The sequence below is a fragment of the Chanodichthys erythropterus genome, chromosome 15 (genome assembly GCF_024489055.1).
Source record: "Chanodichthys erythropterus isolate Z2021 chromosome 15, ASM2448905v1, whole genome shotgun sequence".
Lineage (NCBI taxonomy): Eukaryota > Metazoa > Chordata > Actinopteri > Cypriniformes > Xenocyprididae > Chanodichthys > Chanodichthys erythropterus.
In genome coordinates, this window is record NC_090235.1 from 23,808,491 (window position 1) to 23,833,725 (window position 25,235).

At 35.7% G+C, this 25,235-nt stretch overlaps 1 protein-coding gene and 1 pseudogene across 4 annotated transcripts in view; one reads left to right on the forward strand and one right to left on the reverse strand.

The window, feature by feature from the left end:
- csmd2 (CUB and Sushi multiple domains 2) overlaps nucleotides 1-25,235 on the forward strand; it is a 343,711-nt gene that overhangs the window by 70,835 nt on the left and 247,641 nt on the right. The window lies entirely within an intron of this gene.
- LOC137002270 (5S ribosomal RNA) lies at nucleotides 8,112-8,228 on the reverse strand (annotated as a pseudogene).

Here is a 25,235-nt window from a genome sequence, read left to right on the forward strand (position 1 = left end):
CAGACATCCATAAAAGACACACACTTAGAGCACATACATTAATGTAGTGTGTGGGTGACATTAACAGACATATTGTTCCAAGGCTGAAAAAAGGAATTAATGCAGGAATTATTAGCAGCCTCTTCAGCCTTTATCTTACCCTGCATGGCTTTCATATGATTTCTAGCAAAAGCCCAGGGCCTCAACGTATTTCTGTCACTCACTCAATTAATCTTTCACCTTTGAAACCGCGTCTGTGCATATACTTCTCACTTTAGTAAGACTGTAGCCTCATTATTATAGCTCAAAAATGTGGATGGCTTCAATTTTTTGGTGAGTTTAAAACGAGCTAATTGCAGACACAAAACAAAAACTCTGAAATCATCTCATGCATCACATAACTATAATTAAACAAAATAGTCTCAACCTCAGGGTTTTTTTTTTTCCACCAGTGGCAGTCCTTGCTCACTTTGTGAAGAGGGAAAAACAACTTATTAGTCCTATATGCAAATATAAAATATATGCATATTTCATAATTCTTTTTAAAATAATATATCTAAAAAATTATACAATTATAAACAATATTTATTTAATTATTTATTGTTTGTTTGTATGTATGGAAAAGTGCATGTTTGACATTTTAAGCCACTGAAATCATACAAGTAGTTTTGAGTGACACGAGGATAGGTAGATGATTTATTAGTTAATTTATTTTTCTAACTACAACAAATATGCATCTTAATAATCAAATGATTAATCAGTGTTTCCCATACATTGACTAGAGTCTCAAAATGAAACGGAAATTAGTTTTGTATAAGTAGCAAAATAAGTAGACTACCACCAAATAAGTTTTCGTGCAGTATATTCAAAGTCATCTGAAGCCATTCCATAGATTCATGTGAGGGACAGAAGAATATGTACATCGTTAAGTTCACGGTCACAAACTCGTCTTCCCTCCGCTACAGCTTTCAATCATTCAGCACTCAAACAGCGTGTCGCGTTCTGTAACGACAGTCAGCGCGGTAGAACTGTCCAATATGATATATTCCCATTATAATACTTGATATGTAGATAAAGGGCTGTGGATTTGCATAAAATGACTTCATCTTGCTGGAGTTTATTGCTGTTTCTGAACGATGTCATCATACTGGCTACGGGATGTCTAGATCGCACAACACAAGGACTATGAATTGGCGTCACACGCACAATAACTGGAATTTAAAAAAGTGAGAATAAACATATGATTAATAAACTGTTAGATGCAGTCAGATATACACAGGGATTCTCTTTGTACCGTGAACTTTTCAATGCGCAGCGCAACTGCGCGCTCTGACTCAATATTGCTTCAAGCACATCATTCTGCACCCGGGATGTGCATTAGCGGTTTTTCGCTGCAGTTTTGAAGCGTTTTATATTATCATGGTTTTGCACACTGAAAGATTATTAATAGCCTATTTTGTTCTGTCGTATCTATCATATCTTGTTGCCCCATTAAAAAGCTGCACAATACATTTAAAATAAGCGTCTTTTAATCTTACATTAATATAAATACATATAATTATTTACATATAAATCTAATATAAATCGTTTTTTCATTTCATAAGAATACAAATAGTAATTTTTAAACTTTTTATTAACATTTGGATTTATAAAATTACTGTGCAAAGTTTCTTTTTTTTTTTTTTTTTTTTTTTTTTAAAGATTTAGGCTAGAATACTTTTTGCTGCTGAATTATATACTCACCTAGTTTACTTATTTACTGGTCAGCTTATGATTATATATTTTTATTCATTTGTTATTTTTTTCTATAATGAAATAGTGTGGTTAGTGCATTCTGGATTGTTTAACAAATCAGTGACCATTAATTCCACAAATACAGATATATAGATACAGGCTCCCACTAATAAATTAATTCAACAAAGGTAACCTCTTTTGCTGCATATATTTTTAATGGTTTAAATGTGTACTCTACATGTTTGAACACTTATGAATTATCATTTAGCCTACTATATGTTGTGTACGTGACTAATGTGCCCTACCATCACCAATAAATAAATTACTTTTAGAGCACAAAATTGTTTACGAGAGAACACATTTCTTTATTGATCTAGTCACTTAATTTTGCTCTCAGAATGCACCAGATTTCTGCATTTAAATTTAAAATGTACAAAATTTTCCTCCGGGGGAGCATGCGCCCGGACCCCCCTAGAGGAATCGATGTCCGCCCACCACAGTCTCACAAAATCCTGTGGGAAACACTGGATTAATTAATTAATTTGTTTGTTTGATGGATGGATGGATGGATGGATATATTGGTTGATCAGTCGCATTCAAAATCTATTCTATATTTGAATATGCTTCTTCTGCTTTACCTATAACTATATCTGTAGCTCCATAACTACTATAGAGCCATTTTGTTTAATAATTTCTTTTTGGTTGAGTTGAGGTTAGTCTGGGGAGCAGTTTTTGGTTGTATAAGGTAGATTGGCAAGTGGTCCATAGATTGATTGTTTGAAGATTACCTCCTATTGTAGGCCACTTTTCCAGCCTGACCCAGATCTTCCTGCAGATGAAGGATGACATTGTTCTTGGCAGCGGGCAACCAGTGGCACTTCCCACCTGCCCCAATCCTGAGAGTCTTCTGGATGTTTTTGCAGAATAAACTGGGCTAATGGTGTGTGGCAGCACAGAGGCCTGCAGAGGACTGAGATGAGGCCGGGTGCAAGATACGGACATTAAGGTGTCACAGGAAGTGCCTGATGTGCTCCTGTTGAGGTGCCATATCAAAATCCTGTCCTGAAACAAGATCTGCAGTTTAAATGGCACATTAGAAACAAGCCCAAGGTCATTTTGAGATATTATATCATTGGTAACATCAGAGACATGTATAAGAGATGGACCACTTGTAGAAAAATTAAAAATTGGCTACTTTGACGTGTGTATGGTGTGGCAGTGGCATAGGCTAGTTGTCACAACGAGCGAGAAATGGTGAGAACTGAGGGATTTGAAATGTTGTAAAAGCAACACGGAGATGGTGTTTATATTACAGGTGAGTAAGGTATTATTTTACACAGACAAGAATTTATTTTCAAGGAAGTACCGTGTCTTTTAATGGGTATAGCTACAGTGGCCATGTCCCAAATTGCACCCTAAACACTCACGATCTTACTCGGAATTGGCACTTTTGCAACATAATGCTGCTTAGGCTGTCGGTTAGAAGAGCTCGTTTTAGTGCGGGCTTCGCAAAAGTGCACATCGAGACAGCATATCAACTACAAAGGGTGCAATCACGAACACCCTTCTGAAACTTAAAATGACAAATAGGACACCCTATGGCAGTGGTTCTCAAACTTTTTTCCCAGTGGGCCGCACAGTGGTCCAAGTGCAAGTCTCACGGTCCGCATATAATTTACATATGACGTCACCAATGCAAACTAATCAGATTTAATGTTATGGTATCAGCAGATAATACTATTATTATACCAAGATGTTGCACACAATAAATAACAAATAAAAACTAACTTACTGACATTAGCTTCACAATAATAATCAGTAATGCTCAATGAACACACAAACTGTATATACAATCACTTTAAGTTGCTATTTAATTCTGTATGACTTTATGACTCTCTTCAACATCATCGCAATAGTCACCAAACAATCACATAAATGCCTTAATAAGCAAATGTTACTCAGCTCTTTTTACAAACAACACTGAGCGCACTGTAGGCTAATTACAATCTCTGATGATATCAAGCATTCTGTCATGTCGCAATCCCTCGCGCAGCATCGGATCCGCGAGCGCGCGCAGAGTTGGGCTCATCCAGCCGCGGGTGCGCTGATGCGGTTATTTTTTACTGATTTAAAATACATCAAACAAACACATTGAATTCACAGTTCAGTCTTTTGAAATTGTAGGTTTTGCTTGTCAAGTACTTTACTACAGTGCAAACAGGAAGGCCGTCCATCTCGCTCATTAGGCCTAACAGCAAACTGATTCCTCTATTCGTTTTACCTTTGCTGCTGATGCTGCGACTCTTCTTGTTTGCATGTGTTCCTTCATTTTATCTTCCACATTTAGTTTTTCTCCTTCAATAACAAATTTGACCATTTTGAGGCTTAAATTTATAAAATTAATGGCTACTGTTTGAATTCTTCCTAAGCGCGCACTTGTGTTTGTTTCGTTAACTGATTGCGTCATTAGCCTACATTGCCTGATGTCTGAAAATAATAAATGCTCACCAAAATTATTTTATATGACAAATAAAGCATTATAGCTCATTTATATTTTTTTAATAATTCACTTTATTTTAAATTTTAAAACAAAAATAAATTGTATGCTAATTATTATTATTATTATTATTATTATTATTATTGTGGTCGGCATATCGCGGGCCGCATTTACATTTGTGCCGGGCCGAAACAAAGTTGAGAACATTGAGAACCACTGCTCCACACCCATTCAAACGCTTACTGCGCGTGAAGTGTCGCGTCGCGCACGACTCGTTGTCATGGCAACTGAATCACGGAGGAAAACTTTAAATATCTCGCCTTTGCTTTAATTTCGGACCATCTCCAAAAAGACATAAAACACTAAACAAATGATTTTGACATGCGTTTATCAAAGTAGGAAATCCAGATTTTTAATCCGTTACACACAATTACTGCTGTTGAAATACGAAATGGAGGCGGGTCCGGATTGAATTCCCTCCGGGTCCGGATTCGGACCGGAGTCCGGACTTTGAGAAGTGCTGCCCTATGGTCTCATGGACTTCACGATCATGCGCACACGCACACAGTCCACAAGGCCGTAAGTGCATATGAAGTGTGCCATTTGGGACAGGGCCAGTAATGTCTTCAGTTAGTCAGCTTGAGATCTTTTCCAGCTAATCTGGTTATATCTCTTAAGCCTAGTAGTGGATGTTTTATGAGCAGTAGGATAATCTCTATTTCTTTTTTCAGTTATATGAATGAACCATATTCAGCTGCACAGTCATGCAGAGCCGAAGCACAATCAAAACAATGTTCTTCCGCAAAATGCCTGCAGTTTTGTTTTTTAACAGCTAGAGGGCCAAAAGTTACATAGTTTATCATTAAGAAAGCAAATTTAATGACATTTTATTGCTTATTTGAAATATGTTAATAAAATGTAGTAGCATTTAGAGATTTTGATCTTTCTCCTTTTAAATAAATAAGAGTTACACTTTTATGTAGCTGCCAGGAGGAGTTTTCAAGATGGCCACAGAGTGAACTAACTTGCCTTGGACTTTGGCAACACCTTGTTTTGTTTGCATTGCTTTGGGTATTTTCCTTGTAAATATGTTAGTTTTCAGTGGGTTTTGTGTGAGGGAAATTTCACTGTGCCCTTTTATTTCACTCGCTCTAGAACTGTGAGAGTGTTTCATCATAAGCCAAGTAAAGAGTGAAATTTGGTTTTATTGCTGTGCAAATGGTTGTATCTTACAAATTAAACAACATGAAGGTGATTTTCATTTTCATGGCAGATTATTTTATTTTATTTTTTTTTTTCTTGACAAAATTTTTACTGCCCACACCACAAGAAAAATGACCAATGTTTATTTTTAGAGATGCATTTTTATATTTGGTAGAAATGCTTGCGTTTTTTCTTCATTAACTTTATTTATTTATTTTTCCAAAAAGAAAATGATTTCCAGTTTTCCAAAAAACTGGTTACATAGAAAGTAAAAAACCCTCTATAAATTGAGGGTCATGTCCCATAAATGTAGTTGTAAAAACTTATCTGTCAGGCTAGACCAGCCGATGTACATGTGCAGTCAGAAGCCTCTCATAGCACTCTCGATACTGAAATTTGTGACTCACAAAAAAAAAAAAAAAAAAAAAAAAAGTGACTCTTTGAGTGCTGTTATTTACTTGCTTATTTGCTGTTACTTACTTATTCCTCCATATTGTGCATTGCACTTTCTCCTATTTATAGTAATATGAGTGCACCGTCCTTGTTTATCTAAAGTATTTGTTTATATGCATTTTTACGACAGTGGCCTATCCTTGTTGTTGAACCCATATTACAGTGCACAAGTCACTTTACAAAGCGTATACATGGCTATCATTCTCTCCCTGTGGAAACCTGCCAAAATGCTTTTGCTTATTTTCTCTGCTTTCCTGGAAATGAGTGGAAATACAGTAGTAAGAAAGAATAAAACAGACTAAAATTAATGATTTAATTTGACTTGAAGAAATCTATTTGTGTTGGTTTAAGGCATTAAGAGTCTTTCAGTGACCCTAGTGGATTCTTTCACCAAAAACATTCTGCTCTGTAACATTGCTAGCAGGATAGTTTGATATATATTTTCCCCCTCCAATCCTTTTTAGAGTTCCATAAGGATGGTAATGTTGACGGAAGGCTAATTATACCACAATGAGGAAGCTCTGGGAAAGCTTCCAATGTCCACAGACGTTCTTACATGACTGACTTCACAGTTGTTTGTAGCTGAAAGTCTTTGAGCGGTGGAACTGAAGCCATAAGTATGTCAGAAGGAGCCGCATCCACTTCTGTGCCACTCATTCTCTTTGTGCATATTCTCTTGTTTAGAGACCTCCCATCATTTGATGATTTAAATATGTTGGAGTGTCTGCCCATCTTGTGCTTTTGTTCTCAAGTGCTTCTGTCTCCCACTTACATCAAGATTCACAAAATCAAATTGCTTTATGTGTGTTATGTGCCGTCTTGTGTATGCAAATGTTCAGGTACACTGGCTGTTATTTTTGGATGATGTCTCATTATTAAGTAATCGAGGAAATGTTTTCTGGAAAACAGGAAATGTCTCTCTACTCATGGCCAAGTCCTCTTTTGATTAATATTGTCAACAAACATTATTTATTTTTTTGTTGTTGTTGTTTTATTTTACTTTGTTTTGTGTTTCGCTGTTTTTGTTTTGTTTTGCTTGTTTGTTACTTGATTTATTTTTTGTTTCGTTTTATTTTTTATTTTTTATTTTTTTTTCCAAGCTGTGGTGTATCAGTTAGGCTACTGCATATGCTGTTAGTCTTTGAGTTAGATGCAAATGTGAGTCTTGTTAGATTCATTACCTGTTCCCATTTTCTCCCAGTCATTTCCTGTTCTGTCTTTACTGTATCTATCAATATATAAAATGGTACAAAGGCCATCAATGTACAACTTTATTTTGAACCATAGAAGTGCTAGAAGTGATTTCTGTCATTTTGCTTACTTCTTCCAGACTTAGCTGTTGAATAAGACCACCCAAACCTGCCAGTTTTCTGGCCACTTTTTTTTTTTTTTTTTTGCTGTTTCAAGAGCCTAGATCTATCACAGAGACAGATGTGATTGCTGAGGATGCCCATTTCAGTGACATCTGACAGCTCGGAGAGATGTGATAGAGGCATGGCATTCCAAAAAAAGCTCAAAGCACCTTTAAATCCTCACGCCAAAATTCATTCTGAAAAGCAGAGGGGCTGAGAGAGGCTGATCTAAAGTATCTAGAGAGTTTACAAGATTTTAATCCTGGGTTGCTGTGTCATTTAAACCCCACAGGATGCTGCTACCATATGTGACTTCCTTCTTTTGAATACAGGACCCTTACTAGCTATTCATGACACACAGAATGGCTAATTTTTTTTTTCTCTTAGGGCATGAATATTATGAGTACTTCCCGAGATTCTTGTTTAATGTAGAGCTAATAATAATAATAATCCTTACATTTATATAGCGCTTTTCTGGGCACTCAAAGTGCTTTACATATTGAAGGGGGAATCTCCTCAACCACCACCAATGTGCAGCATCCACCTGGATGATGCGACGGCAGCCATATTGCGCCAGTACGCCCACCACACACCAGCTTATTGGTAGAGAGGAGACAGAGTGAGGAAGCCAATCAGTGTATAGGGATGATTAAGAGGCCATGATGGACAGAGGCCAATGGGCAAGTTTGGCCAGGATGTCGGGGTTACTCCCCTACTCTTTTCGAAGGACATCCTGGGATTTTTAATGACCACAGAGAGTCAGGACCTCGGTTTAACGTCTCATCCGAAGGACGGTGCTTTTTGTCAGTATAGTGTCCCCATCACTATACTGGGGTGTTAGGACCCACACAGACCACAGGGTGAGCACCCCCTGCTGGCCTCACTAACACCTCTTCCAGCAGCAACCTAGTTTTCCCAGGAGGTCTCCCATCCAGGTACTAACCAGGCTCAGCCCTGCTTAGCTTCAGTGGGCAACCAGTCTTGGGCTACAGGGTGATATGGCTGCTGGCTATATTTGCTGCACCAATATTAATATCCTGCCATATAAGCCAATAATTATTTATATGTTATGGCTGATAACCGATAAATGGCTAAAATTAAAGGGGTAATGACATAGATTTTTAATCGGCTGTTTCCGCTGATGCTGTTTTATTTACTGTTGGTTACTAGGTTACCAATAGCGCCTTCATCCGCTTGAACACCTTGATGGAAACACTTCTTTTGCAGTTTGCTTCACGTTTGGATGGAAACCCAGCTATTGACATTACAGAACAGAATAGCTTTTTCAGCATTTTCCTGAACATTACGTAAGCATCAATTTCATGTGTCATTAAATGGAAGAGATGCTCTCGGGAGTGTGTGTAAATGTCACACCCTTTTGATTTTCCCGGCAAAAACGAGTTCTTCTTCACATAAAAATCACATATAACCCCTTTAAATATCCAGTATCTAAAAGAAATAACTAATATTGTCAGATAACCAATATGGTATAGACATAACGTGAATTTCTAGTGTGGTATGTTATACTAATTTATTTATACGCAAGATTGTCCTTTGGTTCTCGTTTGTACAATTTAATCATACTTTGGAAATGTTTAGGACACTGTCAAAAGCCTGAATCTCGTATGTCTCAAACGTGACTCAGACAAAGAAACTCAACTCATATCTCGTTCGCTATTAATTTGGTTGCAATGTTCTCTTTAATCGTTTGCTTAAGCTTATAATTAAACTATGCTGCAAGCTTAGCAGTAAACACTCTGAGACTGTTTTATTAATGACTTCTTTATTAGCGGTGGTTCAATAAGGAATACTAATATGAACATGCGATTCCTCCTTTAGTAAGGCTTATGTTTACAGTCGGGTCTTTATGGAGGGGCAAAATGCAAACATGGGATTTATGTATTTGTTTCCTCAGAAGTCCTAGTTCCTGCAGACTTTAGCTTCTTCTTTTAGCATCAGTTAGAAATCATGCCTAGTGGCTTGTGACTAAATGTTTCTGACAGCTAATTACCCTGAGATTTTTTTTTCTCCCACTTTTTTCCACCATCCGCAGCCTAGCCTAATGACAAGAACAAGACTGTTGCTGCTTACCTTTACTGTGCCCTACATCTTTTTTTCAGGACATTGCATCATTGATCCCCCAAAATTTTTCCATTTTGTTTGAAAGAATTGTTTTAACAAGATTTTCCATTTGCAATTACATATTTCCTTCACTTTCATAATGGCCAATGCAATTGATTGCTATAATGCCATAATTCATAGTCATTTGGCCTGAGCTTAGGATGCAAATTAAAATAAATGTAGTTTTTCATATTAATATACATAATGATGTTTTAAGGTGTCAGACTGTGAAATATACAGAGTCCTGGAAAGTAAATTCTTCAGTTCTGATTCTGCAAAACATACACACACCACCTTCTGCCTGCATTAATATTTTAGGCCAATTCTCAGCAGCCTCTTAAGGAGTATTTGCTAAGTGACTTGAGCTAAAAGCTCCTCTGACAGCTTGTGTTCACCCAGTTTTCTTCTGCCTTCTTTGCTGTGCGCTCACTGGCTGCTTTTTCTTCTATTCTTGCTGCTTTTCTTCTCTTAGTTGTTTGTGTTCGGGGTCAGTGGTTAGTGAAGTAGTGGTTGAGAAGGAAATTCTGTTACTATTCGAATAGTAGAAGAATTGTATCCATTCTGTGAGGAAGCTTGGGATTGTGCACTCAGTTGTAGCTGTTTGTGGGTGATGATGTAGATGGTGGTAGTGTGAGCTCTAGCAAGTCTGTGAACTTGCACAACTTGCTTAGAATGAACACTCGCATGCAAAATACATATTATCTTCTCTCCTCTATCAAACTTAAAAGATGTTAGACCGAATGTGCTGGTCACTCTTGTCTATGCAATTGCAGGGAATGTGGACAGGAGATTTCAAGCTTCAAAAAAAAAAAAAAAACATGAAAGTGTGCTTTTAGTACAATCTTTTGAAGCAATCTTGACATATGCCATAGCTAGAGAATGACTGATATACATTTTCCCCATTAGTCTCTCATACTACTACTACTACTACTAGTAGTACTACTGCTACTACTGCTACTAATTATATATACTATATGCTGCTACTAAACAAACAAACAAAAATAAATAAATGAATACATTGTATTATTTATTTACTAATTTATCTATTTATCTATTTATTTTATTATATTTGTTTGTTTGTTTATTAACAATATATATAAAAAATTGAAATACAGATACAATTATTATTATTATTATTATTATTATTATTATTATTTTTTTTTTGCCAGAATAATGAATGAATAAATCATTGTATATATACTGGAGTAATAATAATTATAATAATAATAATAATAATAATAATAATACATAACCATAATACTACATTTTTTACATTTATTTTTTATTTAATTAAATTGTATTTATTTGTTTATTTGCAAGCAATGTAAAGTGAAATGTTGCCACAATAATGAATGATTAAATCACTATATGCTGAAATGATAATAACAACAACAACAACAACAACAATAATAATAATAATAATAATAATAATAATAAATAACTATAATACATATTATTAAAAAATATTAAATTAATTAAATTATTAAATATGTAGTTATTTAAAAATACAAATGCTATTATTTTCATTCAGTTTTTTTCCACAATAAATGATTAAATCACTGTATACATACTGAAATTAATAATAATAATAATAATAATAATAATAATAATAGTAATATTTTTTGCATTGTAATTAATTACATTCATTTTTACTGTTTGAGTTTATTTGCTTGTTTTAAGGTTTCTTTCTATGCTGTTTCATTTGACATCAGTTTGTAAACCCAGTGTTGAAAAAATGACCAATTAACTAGAAAATTATACAAAAAATGTCTCATCATTGTAATCATACTGTAAATGAGCGACCAGCTCATTCTGTCTAACACCAAGTAGTATATAGATTTTTTTTTTTTTTTTTTTTTTTTTTCCAGCAAGGGAAAGTGGAGAGAATATGTGCTTGACTAAGAGAAAATGAAGCCCAGTATTAGCCTCAGGGGCAACAGTAGTGTTGTTGCTCAAACATGCATGCATGCATGAGACACATGCACACATGACCTAATGTACTGTACAAGGTTCTCTGCACATTGATGCAAACATGTACAGCAGAGGTTTTTGGTCATTCCTTGAAGTTTCTTCATTTTCAGAAAGCTCCCTGAACCCCCACCCATCCTGCAACATCAAAGAGACTGAACAGATCGCTGACCTGAGCCAGAGCTTCTGCATTTTAATATCAGAGAAGCAGAGACTGAGAGAGAGTAGCTTTCAAGCGAAGAAGTGTTTGTGAAATACAGTTTGACTCCCTATATTCTGTAATCTTTGGAAGCACAGTCAATATGACAGAAACCTGCTGAGCTGCTTACGGAGGGTGCGTCTGAAGTCATCATAGGCTTTGTGTATAAAGAAAACCTATTCCAAAAGGTAGAGAACTTAATTGTGTCACTGTACAAAGTAGCTGCCTATATAGACAGGTTTTTGAACAGAGCTACAGTGTTTTTGCCTAGTTATTAGCCTGTTTGTCTTTTCTATGGTTTGGGGAAAAGAAGGACTACATATATTACATCGTCTATTTCCTGCTTTCTCACTCTCTCACTTTTTTATTTTTGCATAATTAATACTAATTTATATTAACAAGAATCTCAGAAAACATGTTGACATGGTAACATTCAGTATTATTAGATCCCACTTTTATCTTAAGTTTACTGCAGGAGAAAAAATAGACTATTTAAGAAATATAAATGAACAGTTTTATGATATTAGTCACTCCAAAGTAAATGTACTTAATAACCAAGAATGTTCTTTAAAAAAAATAAAAAAAATAAATAAAAAAAAAATATATATAAGAAAGAACACTTCTAAATACTGACAATTATACTCCTGGGCCAAGCCCAAATTGGCTGAATACTAAGCTTTAACTTTCTTAGCCACAAATTATTGGTCAGGAAATTAGCTAAATTCACTACTTAAAAAGCCATTGCTGTATCAGAAAACATCAAAGATAGTATTAAGTTTTTGGCAGAATATGGAAAGTTGTGTATGGAATGATGAATCACAATGACACATGAGTTGCATGGTGATGCTAAATAGTGCTGTCTTTGAAAATCTGGTGAGAAATATAATAATAAATGCATCTCTACCACAGTGAAGCATAGAGGAAGAGGTGCCATTGTGTGGGGAGCCTTTTTAGCTGCTGCTATTGGTGAGCTGCTTCACTGTGAAAAGTCATTTAATGCTTTGGAGTACAGGAGAATATTGCAGAATGGCTTGCTTCACACAAATGAAAAGTTATCTAAAGAGGGATGATCAGATTTAATTTTAAACAAGACACTAGTTTTAATCCATTTGGTCAGAGACCAAATGGTCCAGATTTTGAACCCTATAGTGAATATTTGGCTCACATTAAACTCAAATGAACTGGGAGACATTTCTCAACTACTCATGAACTGTTTGAAGCCATTAACACTGAGTGGAACAACACTGACTCCTCTTCCTGTAAAAAGCTGTCTGCAAGTTGAGGAAGGCTTTTCCATGCTAAGTTCCATTATCTACAGCATTTGTGCAATTCTTGCTCATTTCCTGACCAGTAATTTGTGATTAAAATGCTTAAGGCTATTAAAAGACCACTAAATATTTATCCATATTGGCATGGTCCTTTTTTGCCCACAAGTGTACTTCTTATTATGGGATGGTCTTATAAATCTAATAGACACATACTGTATGAATTTGAGTTTACTGTGGATGTTAGACTCATGACTATCTTGTACCTCACAGACACATATTACAGGTAATTTTGTCTACCATGGCCACCAAGGAGTGGCTTACTTGCCAATCGATAGCGCTCAGGGTCCTTCTTAGTGTGGGTGAACTGTAATTCAATTAAGCTAGACAGTATGTGTCTGTGAACATGAAGGATTCTCTTTTTTTTTATGTTTTAGAATGTAGTTTCACCACTCTGAAAGGAATAAAATGCAATACTTGCAATACTATTAGAGATAAGACATCTTTCTTTGTGTTCTCAGAAGAACATTTAGTGGCTTCAACTCCTTGTGTTTCTCTAATTCTACACAAATGTTTTGACTGTACAAAAGCATAAAAATAATTTGCGTAATAATTATGGTTGGGTACCGTTTTACGTTTTAACCGCTACTGGTACCAGTATCGGTACCTGAGATTCTGAGCCTGTATCCAATGGTACCTTTTTTTCGGTACTTTGCTCTATGTGTAATAACAAAAACTGTTTTTGTTTTGGTGTGTGTGATTCCATGAATAAGTACTTGGATAAATCAACTCATTGGGTGCATCTCAAACTGCTCCCTAGCTGCTGAGCTCATGAATCAGTATGTCATGTACACAAATTCGGGCACTGGTAAGGACAGTGAAGGATGCTGGCTCACAACACATTGGGACACTTATGACTCTATTTCCGGAGACGTGACAACGTCCTCATTGTACAAAATCAATACTGGTATTTATGATCAACAGCAGAGCTGATATCTTTCTGACATTATTTGCAATGTTATTTAATGTATATTATGATAAATAATTTACCTCTTACATATACACACAACATTTCAGCCATAAATAAATTATAAATGTTAGCTAGACTGTTCATTACCTGTCTAGTGATGTATGTTTATGCTGAAATATAATAACATTATGGTTTGTATTTTTAAAAACATCTATAGTGCATCTTTATGCGTTGCGAGTTGGCTCACATGATTTAAGTTTCGCACTTCAGAACTTTCATTAAGGGAACATAGTGAGCATCGATGCTCAATATGGCCAACTCCCTGATCAGTGCCCTGACTAATGAACTAGGGAGCTGATTGAGACACACCCATTATCTTACAGGGTGTAAGTCTTCATGGCTTCCATTGTCAGTCGTGCTCGCTCCTTTTGCGTATCCTCAGTCTGGCAACCAGCATGAGCGTCGAGTCTGAGGGGGCGGGAGAAACAACCCCTCCAATATTTTGGACTGCAGTACCATTTCAACCACTAGCTGTCAATATTATATAGTGCACCTTTAACCCCTGCTGGTAGATGGTTTAACATCTTTGTAACAAGGGGTTTAGGACTGTGAGCATTGCTGTGGTGCCATCAACCAATCAGCATTGTCATGATGAAAATGATTGTATATAATACTTCTAGGCTGTCCGTACTGCGCGTCCGTCATTGAGATGAATGGAAATGCCAGCAAATAGCTTTCTCCGTGTATTATAGACCTCACTGATTCTGGTCCACCTGATATGCCAGCATAACCCAGCTTTGGTCCAGCACGCTGGTGTTTTCAGCAGGCTATAATGACAGAAAATAATAGCGTTTCATATAGTCAGTGCACCCAAACACATAAGAACTCTGAGCACAGAAATGTCTTTGAAACATGTATTAGACCCTAAATAGCTTTTTAACATTTATATTGCACCATTCAACCTGTTAGTAATGACTTTCCAGCTCTGTGCGCAGTGGTACGCTAATGCTACATGATGCCATTTTCAGTCGTGGCAGGTGCAAATGTAGGTGTTTTTGTCTTCGTAAGTTCCGTATCAGTGTGGAATAACTGGATTGTATGTGCCACCCGTCTGTTACTTGCTGTTGGCGGATGTGGCTGAATTGACAGTATGTTGGATAGGCTTTTGCACAGAGCTGATTTCTTTCACACTCTCATTAGCCTCGGTAATGGACTACTGCCATTCTTTCCAGTCAACCACAGGCAGGTTGCCACGTTCAGCTTGGTTTGGCTCCGCTCATTCACCGCAGCTGTCGTTCACTTTGCATTGTCTTCCCGCGCGTGTCTTGTTATTTGTTTTTTTCCTGCGAGTGATGTCAAAGGTAGAGGTAAACAATCTGTCTTCCAATGGAGAACTTGTTGGAGCCATTTCGAGGTACATGTTTGCTTTCTCCATCTCAAACAGTAGTCCCCTCTCACTCAGTAATTGTGTTTTGTCTCTTTACACCCATTTTTCTCTTGCTGTTTAGCTCTGAAGCGCACGCTCAGGGCGGCATATGAGATGGGGGGTTTTGTGTTCTCATTAGCTGTGGATGTTTATCAGTCTTTCCCATCTCTGTATCACATATCAGGATTAGCTCTGCCGTACGGCAGCTTAGACTCTCTCACCCTGCTCGCCGTTTTGTCTTACCTCCGAATCGCTGTTTTGTGCGGATTAGACCACCGTTGTCTCTGGATAAGCCTGCTTTTGTGCGACGATTTCAGCAAGAGAATGGCAACATCCCGGTCCTGCGTGGAGCCTTGCAGAATGGCGATTTCTGTTGCGTGCCATATCAACAGACTTTTTAAAAATAAAACTTTGAATAGGAATCGGAACTTCTGGTCCGGTGCCCCATTTCCCAACTGAAATGCCAGAATGTGTAGAAGGAAACACTTTTTAGGTGTCCTGTTGAATAAAATATTATGACAGAGTTTGCATTATCTTCTTTTTATAGAAAAGGATATGTTGGGCTGCTGAACAAATAACAGGAAGAGAAAGGATGAGGCTGGTTTTAAGTGAACAGCTGGTTGAGCGGTACTGAAAAAAATCTTCAAATCGAAGCTCTCCTCACCATGGTTTTAGTGCTGATGGTGTGTGTGACATGGTATTTATTCTTCAGCTTCTGCCTTATTTATCCAGTGGAAAACAACATCTACTGACCTTTATGACATGATGTATGTTGCGTATCCCAGCTATGTGTCATAAAAAGTGTGATGTGATCATGTAAATTAAATTAATGGAATGTAAACATGACTAACTGCATTAGAAATATGCTAACCAATCAAATTAATAACCAGTAGAAATCAGCCCTACCTGTGGAGAGAAAACACATCTATCCCATAGTGGCCCAGCATCCTGCTGTTAAACCATCAGTGGGGATCCTGACAGCCCTGACAGTCTTTCATCCATTTTTGTACATGCTGTCAGCGTTCCAGTTAATCGCTAACTCTCAGAGCAGCAGCAGATAATGGTCACATGGACTTCTTAGAGTGCTTTCAAGACAGAGATTTTGGTGTGGACCTGAGACCATTTGACAAGTTTAGTTTGATTAAGTTGGTGTGAGTGCAGTTTTCAAGGTATCTCAAAGCACACTTGTATACTACAGCCTTTCCTCAAACAATTTAATTATCTTCAATTGTTATTTGATTTTTATTGCTATTAAAGGATTAGTTTACTTCAGAATTAAAATCTCCTGATAATTTACTCACCCCCATGTCATCCACAATGTTTGTCTTTTTCAAAAAACAAAAAAACAAAAACCAAACAAACAAAAACCTTTTAAACACAAATTCTCGTCTCATCTAGCTTTGCGGTACGCCATGCATTACAAAATCACGTTGGAAAGGTCACACATGACCTGAAATATACCGGAGACATAGGCGGAGCTAGACAAAAAATCCTGGAATGTTTTGTGATCTGATGTATGTTACATGTTGTTTTCTACTTTATTGTCCCAATTTATTTTGTGCATTTAATTTTATTTTTTTCTTATTTAATGCATTTTATTTTGTAAATTTTTTTTAAATTTTATTTTATTATTATTTTAGTTCCATTTTTTTTATCATTTATACATTTATACATACAACATTTATGTTTCTGTTTCTCATTTATGTTTACGTACCTGTAAAGTACTTTGTGAACAATGTTATAAAAAATGCTATATAAATAAAGTTTTATATCCTTTCTTACATCCTGTATAAACACAAGTTGATGACTTAATTTGCATCTTTGCTCGCTCCTGGTCACATTATTATATTAAAATCCATTTCTCACAGCTTCTTGTCTCTAAATAAATTGCCTTCAGACAGTAGCTCACATTCTTCATTTCTCTTGCAGTACATCCAGAGCAGACAAACACAAGTGCCTGTGCATTTAAAGTTTGAGGGTAAATCCAAAGCAACCAAAAGCATGAATAAAACATTGAAACTGGTGTTTCTGAGTAAACAGCTGCTGCTAGTACTTACGGTGGTACAAATGTACAGTATAAAAAGAAACCAGTGGGATCAGGAGGGGGGATCGAACTTTAGTTTGGACCACGCAATCGAACCAAAAGCCTTTCCCATGTCCATTCTTTCCTGAAATAGAAGGCCATCTTGACCAGCTTATCATTTGTAGCATTTTTTATGGCTAGTGTGGATTTACACAGTAAGGTCACCAGTGTCACTACTGCTGTGTGAATTATGCAGAACTGATGTTCGCAAGGTTAATTGTTATAAATAGAGGTTTACCTTTAATGCTGATACCTTTGGAAAAATCTCTAGCATAATGCTATGGTGCAATTCATCAGCAGACTCAATCGATCTGCCCTCACTTTCGCTGTGCACAAGAGTCGGTTTTGTGGACAGGAAAGAGAGGATTGTTAATTAAGACTCTGTTTAGGTCAAAGAACAAACACAGGGTCAATGGATTGTCTTTTTGCATTTGAAATCAACTCAGTGGACAATTTCCGTCAATTCAAGGCTTTCGCAGATGCATTTGTGGATCGCTTCCAAGTTACTTAAGCATATTTTTGGCAGTTAAAAATCTGAGATCAACTTGGATGTCCTTTAAATGAGAAGCATGACCAATAGAGCGCTGAGGAATGGTCTCCTAGGTCAGCATTTGTCCTTATTTTAGAGTCTTTATTGATAATCAATTGCTTTCCACTTCACTGTATACCAGCACACAGACCGGTTTCTCCACTAACCCTGAATACAAATACATGTAACGCTGTTGGCTGTTGATTTAGGTAAGCTGCTTTAGGATTAGAGTGATTCATTATGGGTAAAGCCATCCAATTAAACATTCCTCATAGACACCCCGACACCCCACTGCATGAGTCATGATGGCTCTGTGCTTTTAGCTGATTTGAATCTGGTTGTGAAGGTCTTCATCTGAATTTGTTTGAATTCGGTTAAAAGGTCTCTGTTTTAAGGAGCAAGAGTCAAAGATGCTTTAAACCTGCTGTAAATTAGACCCTTTGTGAACATCTTTATTGTAAAAAAGTCTTTTTGATTGACGTCATATGCAGTCTTTCATGAGATCTAAAGTGTTAAATATTTAATACACGTACACTATGATGTTCTTTTGTATGATTTTTGTTGTTCATTTTCATTTGCAGTTCTCTGATGATGTCATACACACCAATAGGCTTGATCTAATTGGCTTGATTAAAGATTAGAGTTACTAGAGTTTAAAGTGTGTGAATGACTCATGTGATCTATGCACTCTCTGAGCTGATCTGTCAAGTCAGCTTTTTACGAAATTATTGCAAGCTTTATTTATCTGTAGGCTGTGCCTCCAGATGTTACATGATTTAGCTCCAGATGTTTACCTGTAGCATAGGCCACATATCCAGCAGTGAATGGGGATTTGTCATACATGTCGTATTTGCAGTTTTGGGGAAATAATTTTGAAGCTTACTCAAAATGTAATTAAACAGTCAAATACAGACAAGCTACTATTTTGAGTAGTTGGGAACACTGTAGGCAGCTTTGGTTTGTAAATCTGCACTTGTATACTTGGGTGGATAGATAGATAGATAGATAGATAGATAGATAGATAGATAGATAGATAGATAGATAGATAGATAGATAGATAGATGGATAGATAGATGGATAGATAGATAGATAGATAGATAGATAGATAGATAGATAGATAGATAGATAGATAGATAGATAGATAGATAGATAGATAGATAGATAGATAGATAGATAGATAGATAGATAGATAGATAGATTCATTCATTCATTCATTCATTCATACTTTCTCCCTTTCATAGTATTATGAGTGCACCATCTTGGTATATCTAAAGTCTTTGCCATTATACAATTAAGCCTCATTCAAAAATATTAGACATTGCAGTGGTGCAAGTGACCTATAAGAAGTACTTCATAGTGGAATTTTATTTACTGCAAGATAATACATGGTTTTGTTCAATATTTTTTATTTTTTTTTAAATGTGTTTTTCTCCTTATATCCGTGATTAATATTAATAATGGGATGGGGGATCCTTTGAGATTCCCACCCTGAGGCTTAATATCAAAGCTAGAGGAGCTCCACCCTGGGAGGACGAAGACAGTTGTGAAGGTCACAGCGGGACACTGTTCACAGCAGGCTGTCCTTGTATATTTGTGCTCATGTTTTCCCTATGGGGTGACACACTGAAAAGCTGGAGGAAAAGACTGGAAATTGCCTGTTCATGTAAATGAGAAAGTTACAATGTTCCAAATGGCATCTTCCATTCAACTTGTAAGATTGTGATTTTTTTTTTTTTTTTTTTTTTTTGTGAAAGTAATGTGTTTTTTCAGTTTTTAGAGTGATCTATTCCGCCAATCTATTCTGTCATACTGTGCATTGCACTTTCTCCCATTCATTGTATTATGAGTGCACCATCTTGGTATATCTAAAGTCTTTGCCATTATACAATTTAGCCTCATACAAAAATATTAGACATTGCAGTGGTGCAAGTGACCTATCAGAAGTACTTCATAGTGGATTATTTATTAATTTATTTTTTGTTATTAAACTAATGTGTTTTCAGTTTTTAGAGTGATCTGGTGATGTAGCTTTAAAAAAAACAAAACAAAACAAACAAACAAAAAAAAAAAAAACTACACTACCATTCGGGGTCAGTAAGATTACATTTTTTTTTTTTTTTTTTTAAAGAAGAGCCTTATGTTCACCGAGGCTGCATTTATTTGATAAAAATACAGTAAAAACTGTAATATTATGAAATATTATTAGAATTTAAAGTTATTATTATTATTTTAATATATATTAAAATGTAATTTATTCCTGTGATGGCAAAACTGAATTTTCAGAAGTCATTAATGTCCTCAGTGTCACATGATCCTTCAGAAATCATTCTAATATGCTGATTTGCTGCTCAAGAAACATTTCTTATTATTATCAATGTTGTAAACTATTATGCTGCTTAATATTTTTGTGGAAACCATGATACTTAAAAAAAAAAAAACAACAACACTGAAGTATTTACCGTTTTGTATTTAGTGTCAATGCTAAAAAAATGCAGTTTGTAAAAAATAGATGTGAAACAACAGATAACTTTTGCTTGAGTTGTGTGAAAGCCTTTACACAGGCGTTTGCAGCGTTACATGGAAGCTACACTTGGCAGCGGGGGAAGGATCGAGATAGATCAAGGAAGGGTGGAAAAACATACAAAAGGGATCTGAGTAAAGAAAAGTACAGATGTATTATTTTTAGTCTTTTTTATTTATTTATTTATTTATTTGTGTTCTTTTATCTGTTGGCTTTGCACATTTTATACCAGTTTTGGTTGATATCGGAAATTCAAAAAACTTTTTTGGAAATGCTGAAATATAAAGATAATCTGTCCACAAATCCAAATTTTCACTGTATTTGTTGCTATTTTAATGGTTAATATTACATTTTCAGTCATAATACTTTAGTGTTATAATTTACTTAGGCAGACACTAATCTAATGTATGTGAAATGGTGTGACTCATTAGTATGCAATTAAAATTAAAATATATATTTTAAATGTTTATTATTTATTATTATTATTATTATTTATTTATTTATTTTTTTTACTGCCGATGCAATGAAGTTGTACAAGTTGTACAAGTTTTGTCAATAAGCCAAAATCAAAATGATTGCATCTTAAATGGATTTCAGGCTTAATCGTTTTTATACAGCCTCTGACTGTTTAGAATTGTTGGTCATGACGAATACACCTTATTGTCTCCTGCTGAAGTTAGTCACCCCAGTCATGTGTCTTTTTCTGCTTCCTCATTTCTCATTTTAAAATGTCTGATTCTCTGTTCAATAACGTTCCTTCGGGCATGCATTACCTCTCCTCTTTCACATTCGTCTCAGGCAGGCCAGCAGCTTTGTGTAATTTAGGAGCTGCTTCAGAGGCTCTGATCTGCTTCCTCGATCCCTGTTAGGCATGGATTGATTTCACAGGGATGCACATGGAAATCTCCCAAATGGCTGGGTAATTTCTGAGAGGACGCAAGCGCTCTCTCTCACATTCGGACAGGCTGTCTGACTGACGTCATGTCAGGGATTCCTGCTAGCAGCAGCATCACAATTCAGGCATGTTCCTGTCCAAGAATACGTTTTCCATTAAACTCATTCAAAATCTAATTTTAAAATCTTTATTTTATTGTACCTTGTGTTATTTTAGTTTTTATTTCTTTTTTCATATATTTTGAATTAGCTTTTATTTTTATATTTTTCTTTATTCATTTTAGTTTAATTTTTAGTTATTTTGTTATGTGCTTTTGTCATTTTATTATTATTATTATTATTATTTTAATATTTACTTTTAGGTTTAATTTAGATTTTATTATCAATAATAAACTTAAACTTATTTCAACTTAAACTTATTTCAGTTTATTAAATGAGTAGACAGACAGACAGATAGATATATAATGCAAAGCTATTGTAAGAATATGGTGCACACAACATATTAACTACTTTTATGGTGTTTTATTTTGTCCTTTAGGTATCTTCATAGCCAGTTGTCATTGTATGGAAAAGAACATCATACATTTTTTTCAATAATCTTCTTTTGTGTTTTAATGAAAAAGGGCCAGAATGACACAAGGCTGAGAAAATATTCATTTCTCCGTTTCTATTCATTTACAATTCATTAAGATTTCATTCAGTGTCTGCCTTTTGGTTTACCAAAGCATATAATCATTTATCATGTGTTTGAATGCAGTGGGATGCAGTAAGTAGCATTATTACACACAGGGCTTTAATAAGGTACATCGGCCGGTTCTAAATAGCTTTGAAGGCAGACAGCAGGGATTATTCTGTCTGTGGGTGAGTGGTGCGAATCAGCTTGTGAGACCGCCAGTTCTTAGAAAGAGCAGACTACTGGAGGTGTAAACACTAATGTCAGAGCTACATTTGGAAACTCTTCCTCAGACACGGGGGGCCCTCTAATGTGTGAAACAGAGAGGATACATACAAACACAAGCTTATTGGCACTCTTGTCTCTATGCATTCTACATTGACACCGACCCACCACACCCAGGTGGACCTGTGCCTGTTGCCGTGGCAACGTGATGAACAGAAGCTGACTCTGAGTATGTTGGAAAGCAAGCTCACATTATTTGCTCAGTTGCTGCATTCATCACACCGTATAAGCATAAGTAAACTAATCAGGTAATTCCGAAGTAGTTAAACATTCAAGACCTGTTTTTGTTCGCTGGAGGTGCTCGGTCACTCCCTCCCGCTGTGGTGTGAGGCTATATAAAAGCCCTAGCAGGCCCAGGTGGTTTGAAATTTTCTCAGCAGTCGAGCTCTTTTGATATGGAGTAACAAGACGCCTCCAGATTAAGCGTATTGGCCCTCAGTGTGTTTAAGAAGCAGGTATCAAAGAAAGAAAGAGCTGCCTGACCTAGCGAGGTGCCGTTTGCAACCTTAATCACAAAAAGATGTAGATAAGAATGATCTAAAGACAGGGCACATGCATTTTTTAGAAAAGCCTAAAGGGCCAATGGTAAAATGAGTGTTAATGGTGTAGAACAGGGGTACTCAAGTTCAGAGGCCAAAAGGGCCGCATTTTAACCAAATGAAACGCGAAGGGCCACAAATTATAACTTGTATCGTAAGACTTTTATTTAGGCCTACTTAAGACAATATTTGTAGTTTTACTATTTATTTACTAAAAGTGCAGTTTTTAAGGTCTGGCTGTTGTTCACTGGCTGATGAGAGTTTGTCCATAAGATGAAAACATTGCACTTTTTTATAGTCTTTTTATACTCCATTGCACCTTTTTAAAACTTTTTATAGCACCTATTTATACTCAGAGAATAAATGTTTTATTATTTGTATTATTATTACCTACCTTTTAATTTGGTCAGAATTAGAATTTTTTTTAATGTTCAATCACAATTTTATGAATTATCTAACTATAACCAACGTTGTAAACATGATAAATCAGATATTCTCCGTGAGCTCAATGATGTGATGACAGATCTGTAATGGGAGCGCTCTCTGCTTGCTTTCTGTTTATAATACATTGACATTAAGAATAAAAGGTGTGTTTTTATGCTGCTCGGCAACTTACACACTGCAAAGTTTGAGGAATGTCAACTGCATTTCATCATGGAAAAATAAGGTTACTTTGTTTTTTACTTGCGCGCACAGTCTCGAGCCTTTGGTGGCGTTCACGAACACAAGTGCTCGACACATGCGCACTAGAGAGATTCATGCTTGTCTAGTCTTTTTCGCTCAAATAGTTACAATAAAATCTCTTTGTACTTGTTTAAAATTAGAGTTGCTGGTATCTTTTAATCCCCTCAAACGAGCGCTCTTCAACACGGTAGGTGTTTGTTGTTACTCTTGTTCTGTCTTCTCCGTTTCTTTTCAGACTGAAACAACAACGTGCACTGTACGCCTACCCTTGTGTACGTGTAAAAAAAACGAAGTAATATTCACACTAATTTTGAACGCAAATTATAATAAAAATACATTTATATGTAGCATGATGCGGGCCACAAATGTAATGCTGACGGGCCGGATGCGGCCCGCGGGCCTGTTGAGTACCCCTGGTGTAGAAGAAGAACAGGCGATTAAGCGAAAAAGTGATTATATGAGCTCTTTTCACATTTGTTGAAAGTTATTTTAACTATAGCTGTAAAATTTTGCACTAAAGTTGATTTTTCATCTCTCTTTTAGTGTTCATGTAAAATTAGGCAAACTTGGTGTCATTTTAGCAGCTTGCATAGTCTTTTAATGTAGCTAGCCAGCAGCTGTGGAAGCTGTGCTTGGTGGAAGATGTTAGTGAGGTATGCCACATAATTCCTTTTATTAATGCCTTTATTAATTTACCTGCATTGTTTTGTCTTTATGTTTTGTTTCAAGTGCCAAAATTAGTTACCATATGCATACTGGCATTGTTTCATATAATATATAATGCAATTATATAAAATTACATTTTAATAATATAAATTACCATTTAGATGTTTTGGGTTAGTCAGATGTTGTTGTTTTTTAAATAAATAAATAAATAAATAAATACTTTTATTCAGCAATGATTTTTTAAATTGATCAAAAGTGACAGTAAAGACATTTGTTAAAATATTTATATTTCAAATACATGCTGTTCTTTTAAAATTTCTACTCATCAACAAATGTATCATGGTTTTCACAAAAATGTAAAGCATTATTACTATTATTGACGTTATTATTCATTGATAATAATAATACAACAACAACAACAACAACAACAAAAAACAGTCAAGCTCCTGGAGGCATGCTGTGGTGGGCGGAGCTGAAGAGTCAATACATCATTGCATTATCCCTGGATAACATTTGAGTCACTAAACGTTTGTGTTGTTTCCAAAACTTATACGAACCCTGCAGGAGTGCATTTGGCACAGAAATACTGTCATACGTCCAACTTTTTTTTCTTTTTTTTATAACTTTGGCTGTGTTTAGCATGAGAAACCAACTCATTAACAGTGTAAATAAGCCAGAATGCATGAAATAGTATTAGACATCCCTTTTAATCAATCTTACTGTCCCCAAACTTTTTTAGAGTAGTGTATATTTTATAAAAAGATAAAATAATATAATGTGAAATTGTTAACAAATTATATATGTTTCAGTTTATCTTGTATGTTTTGTTTTCCTTTAGATTTATGGTCATGCTGCAAAGTGCCCTAAATCACAGAATAACATGCAACCAAATAAGCCACAGTTACTGATGCAGTTTTTGTTGGTTTAACTCCCAGCGCGTTTTGCAGGGTTTTTTTTCACATTGCAGCAAAACAGACTTAAAATACTCATTTTTTGTCATAGAGACATAAGTAATATATCAATTGAAACTATAGAATATCTTCTTTTATTTGTATACACTCAGAGTAAAAACAAAATGTGCTTTTTGCAAAATAAAGAAAACTAAAATGATGCATGATCTCCCGTCTCCCTCTGAACAAAGTCCAATCTGATAGTTCTCAGAAAATTAACTTTAACTTAGTGAATACTAATGAC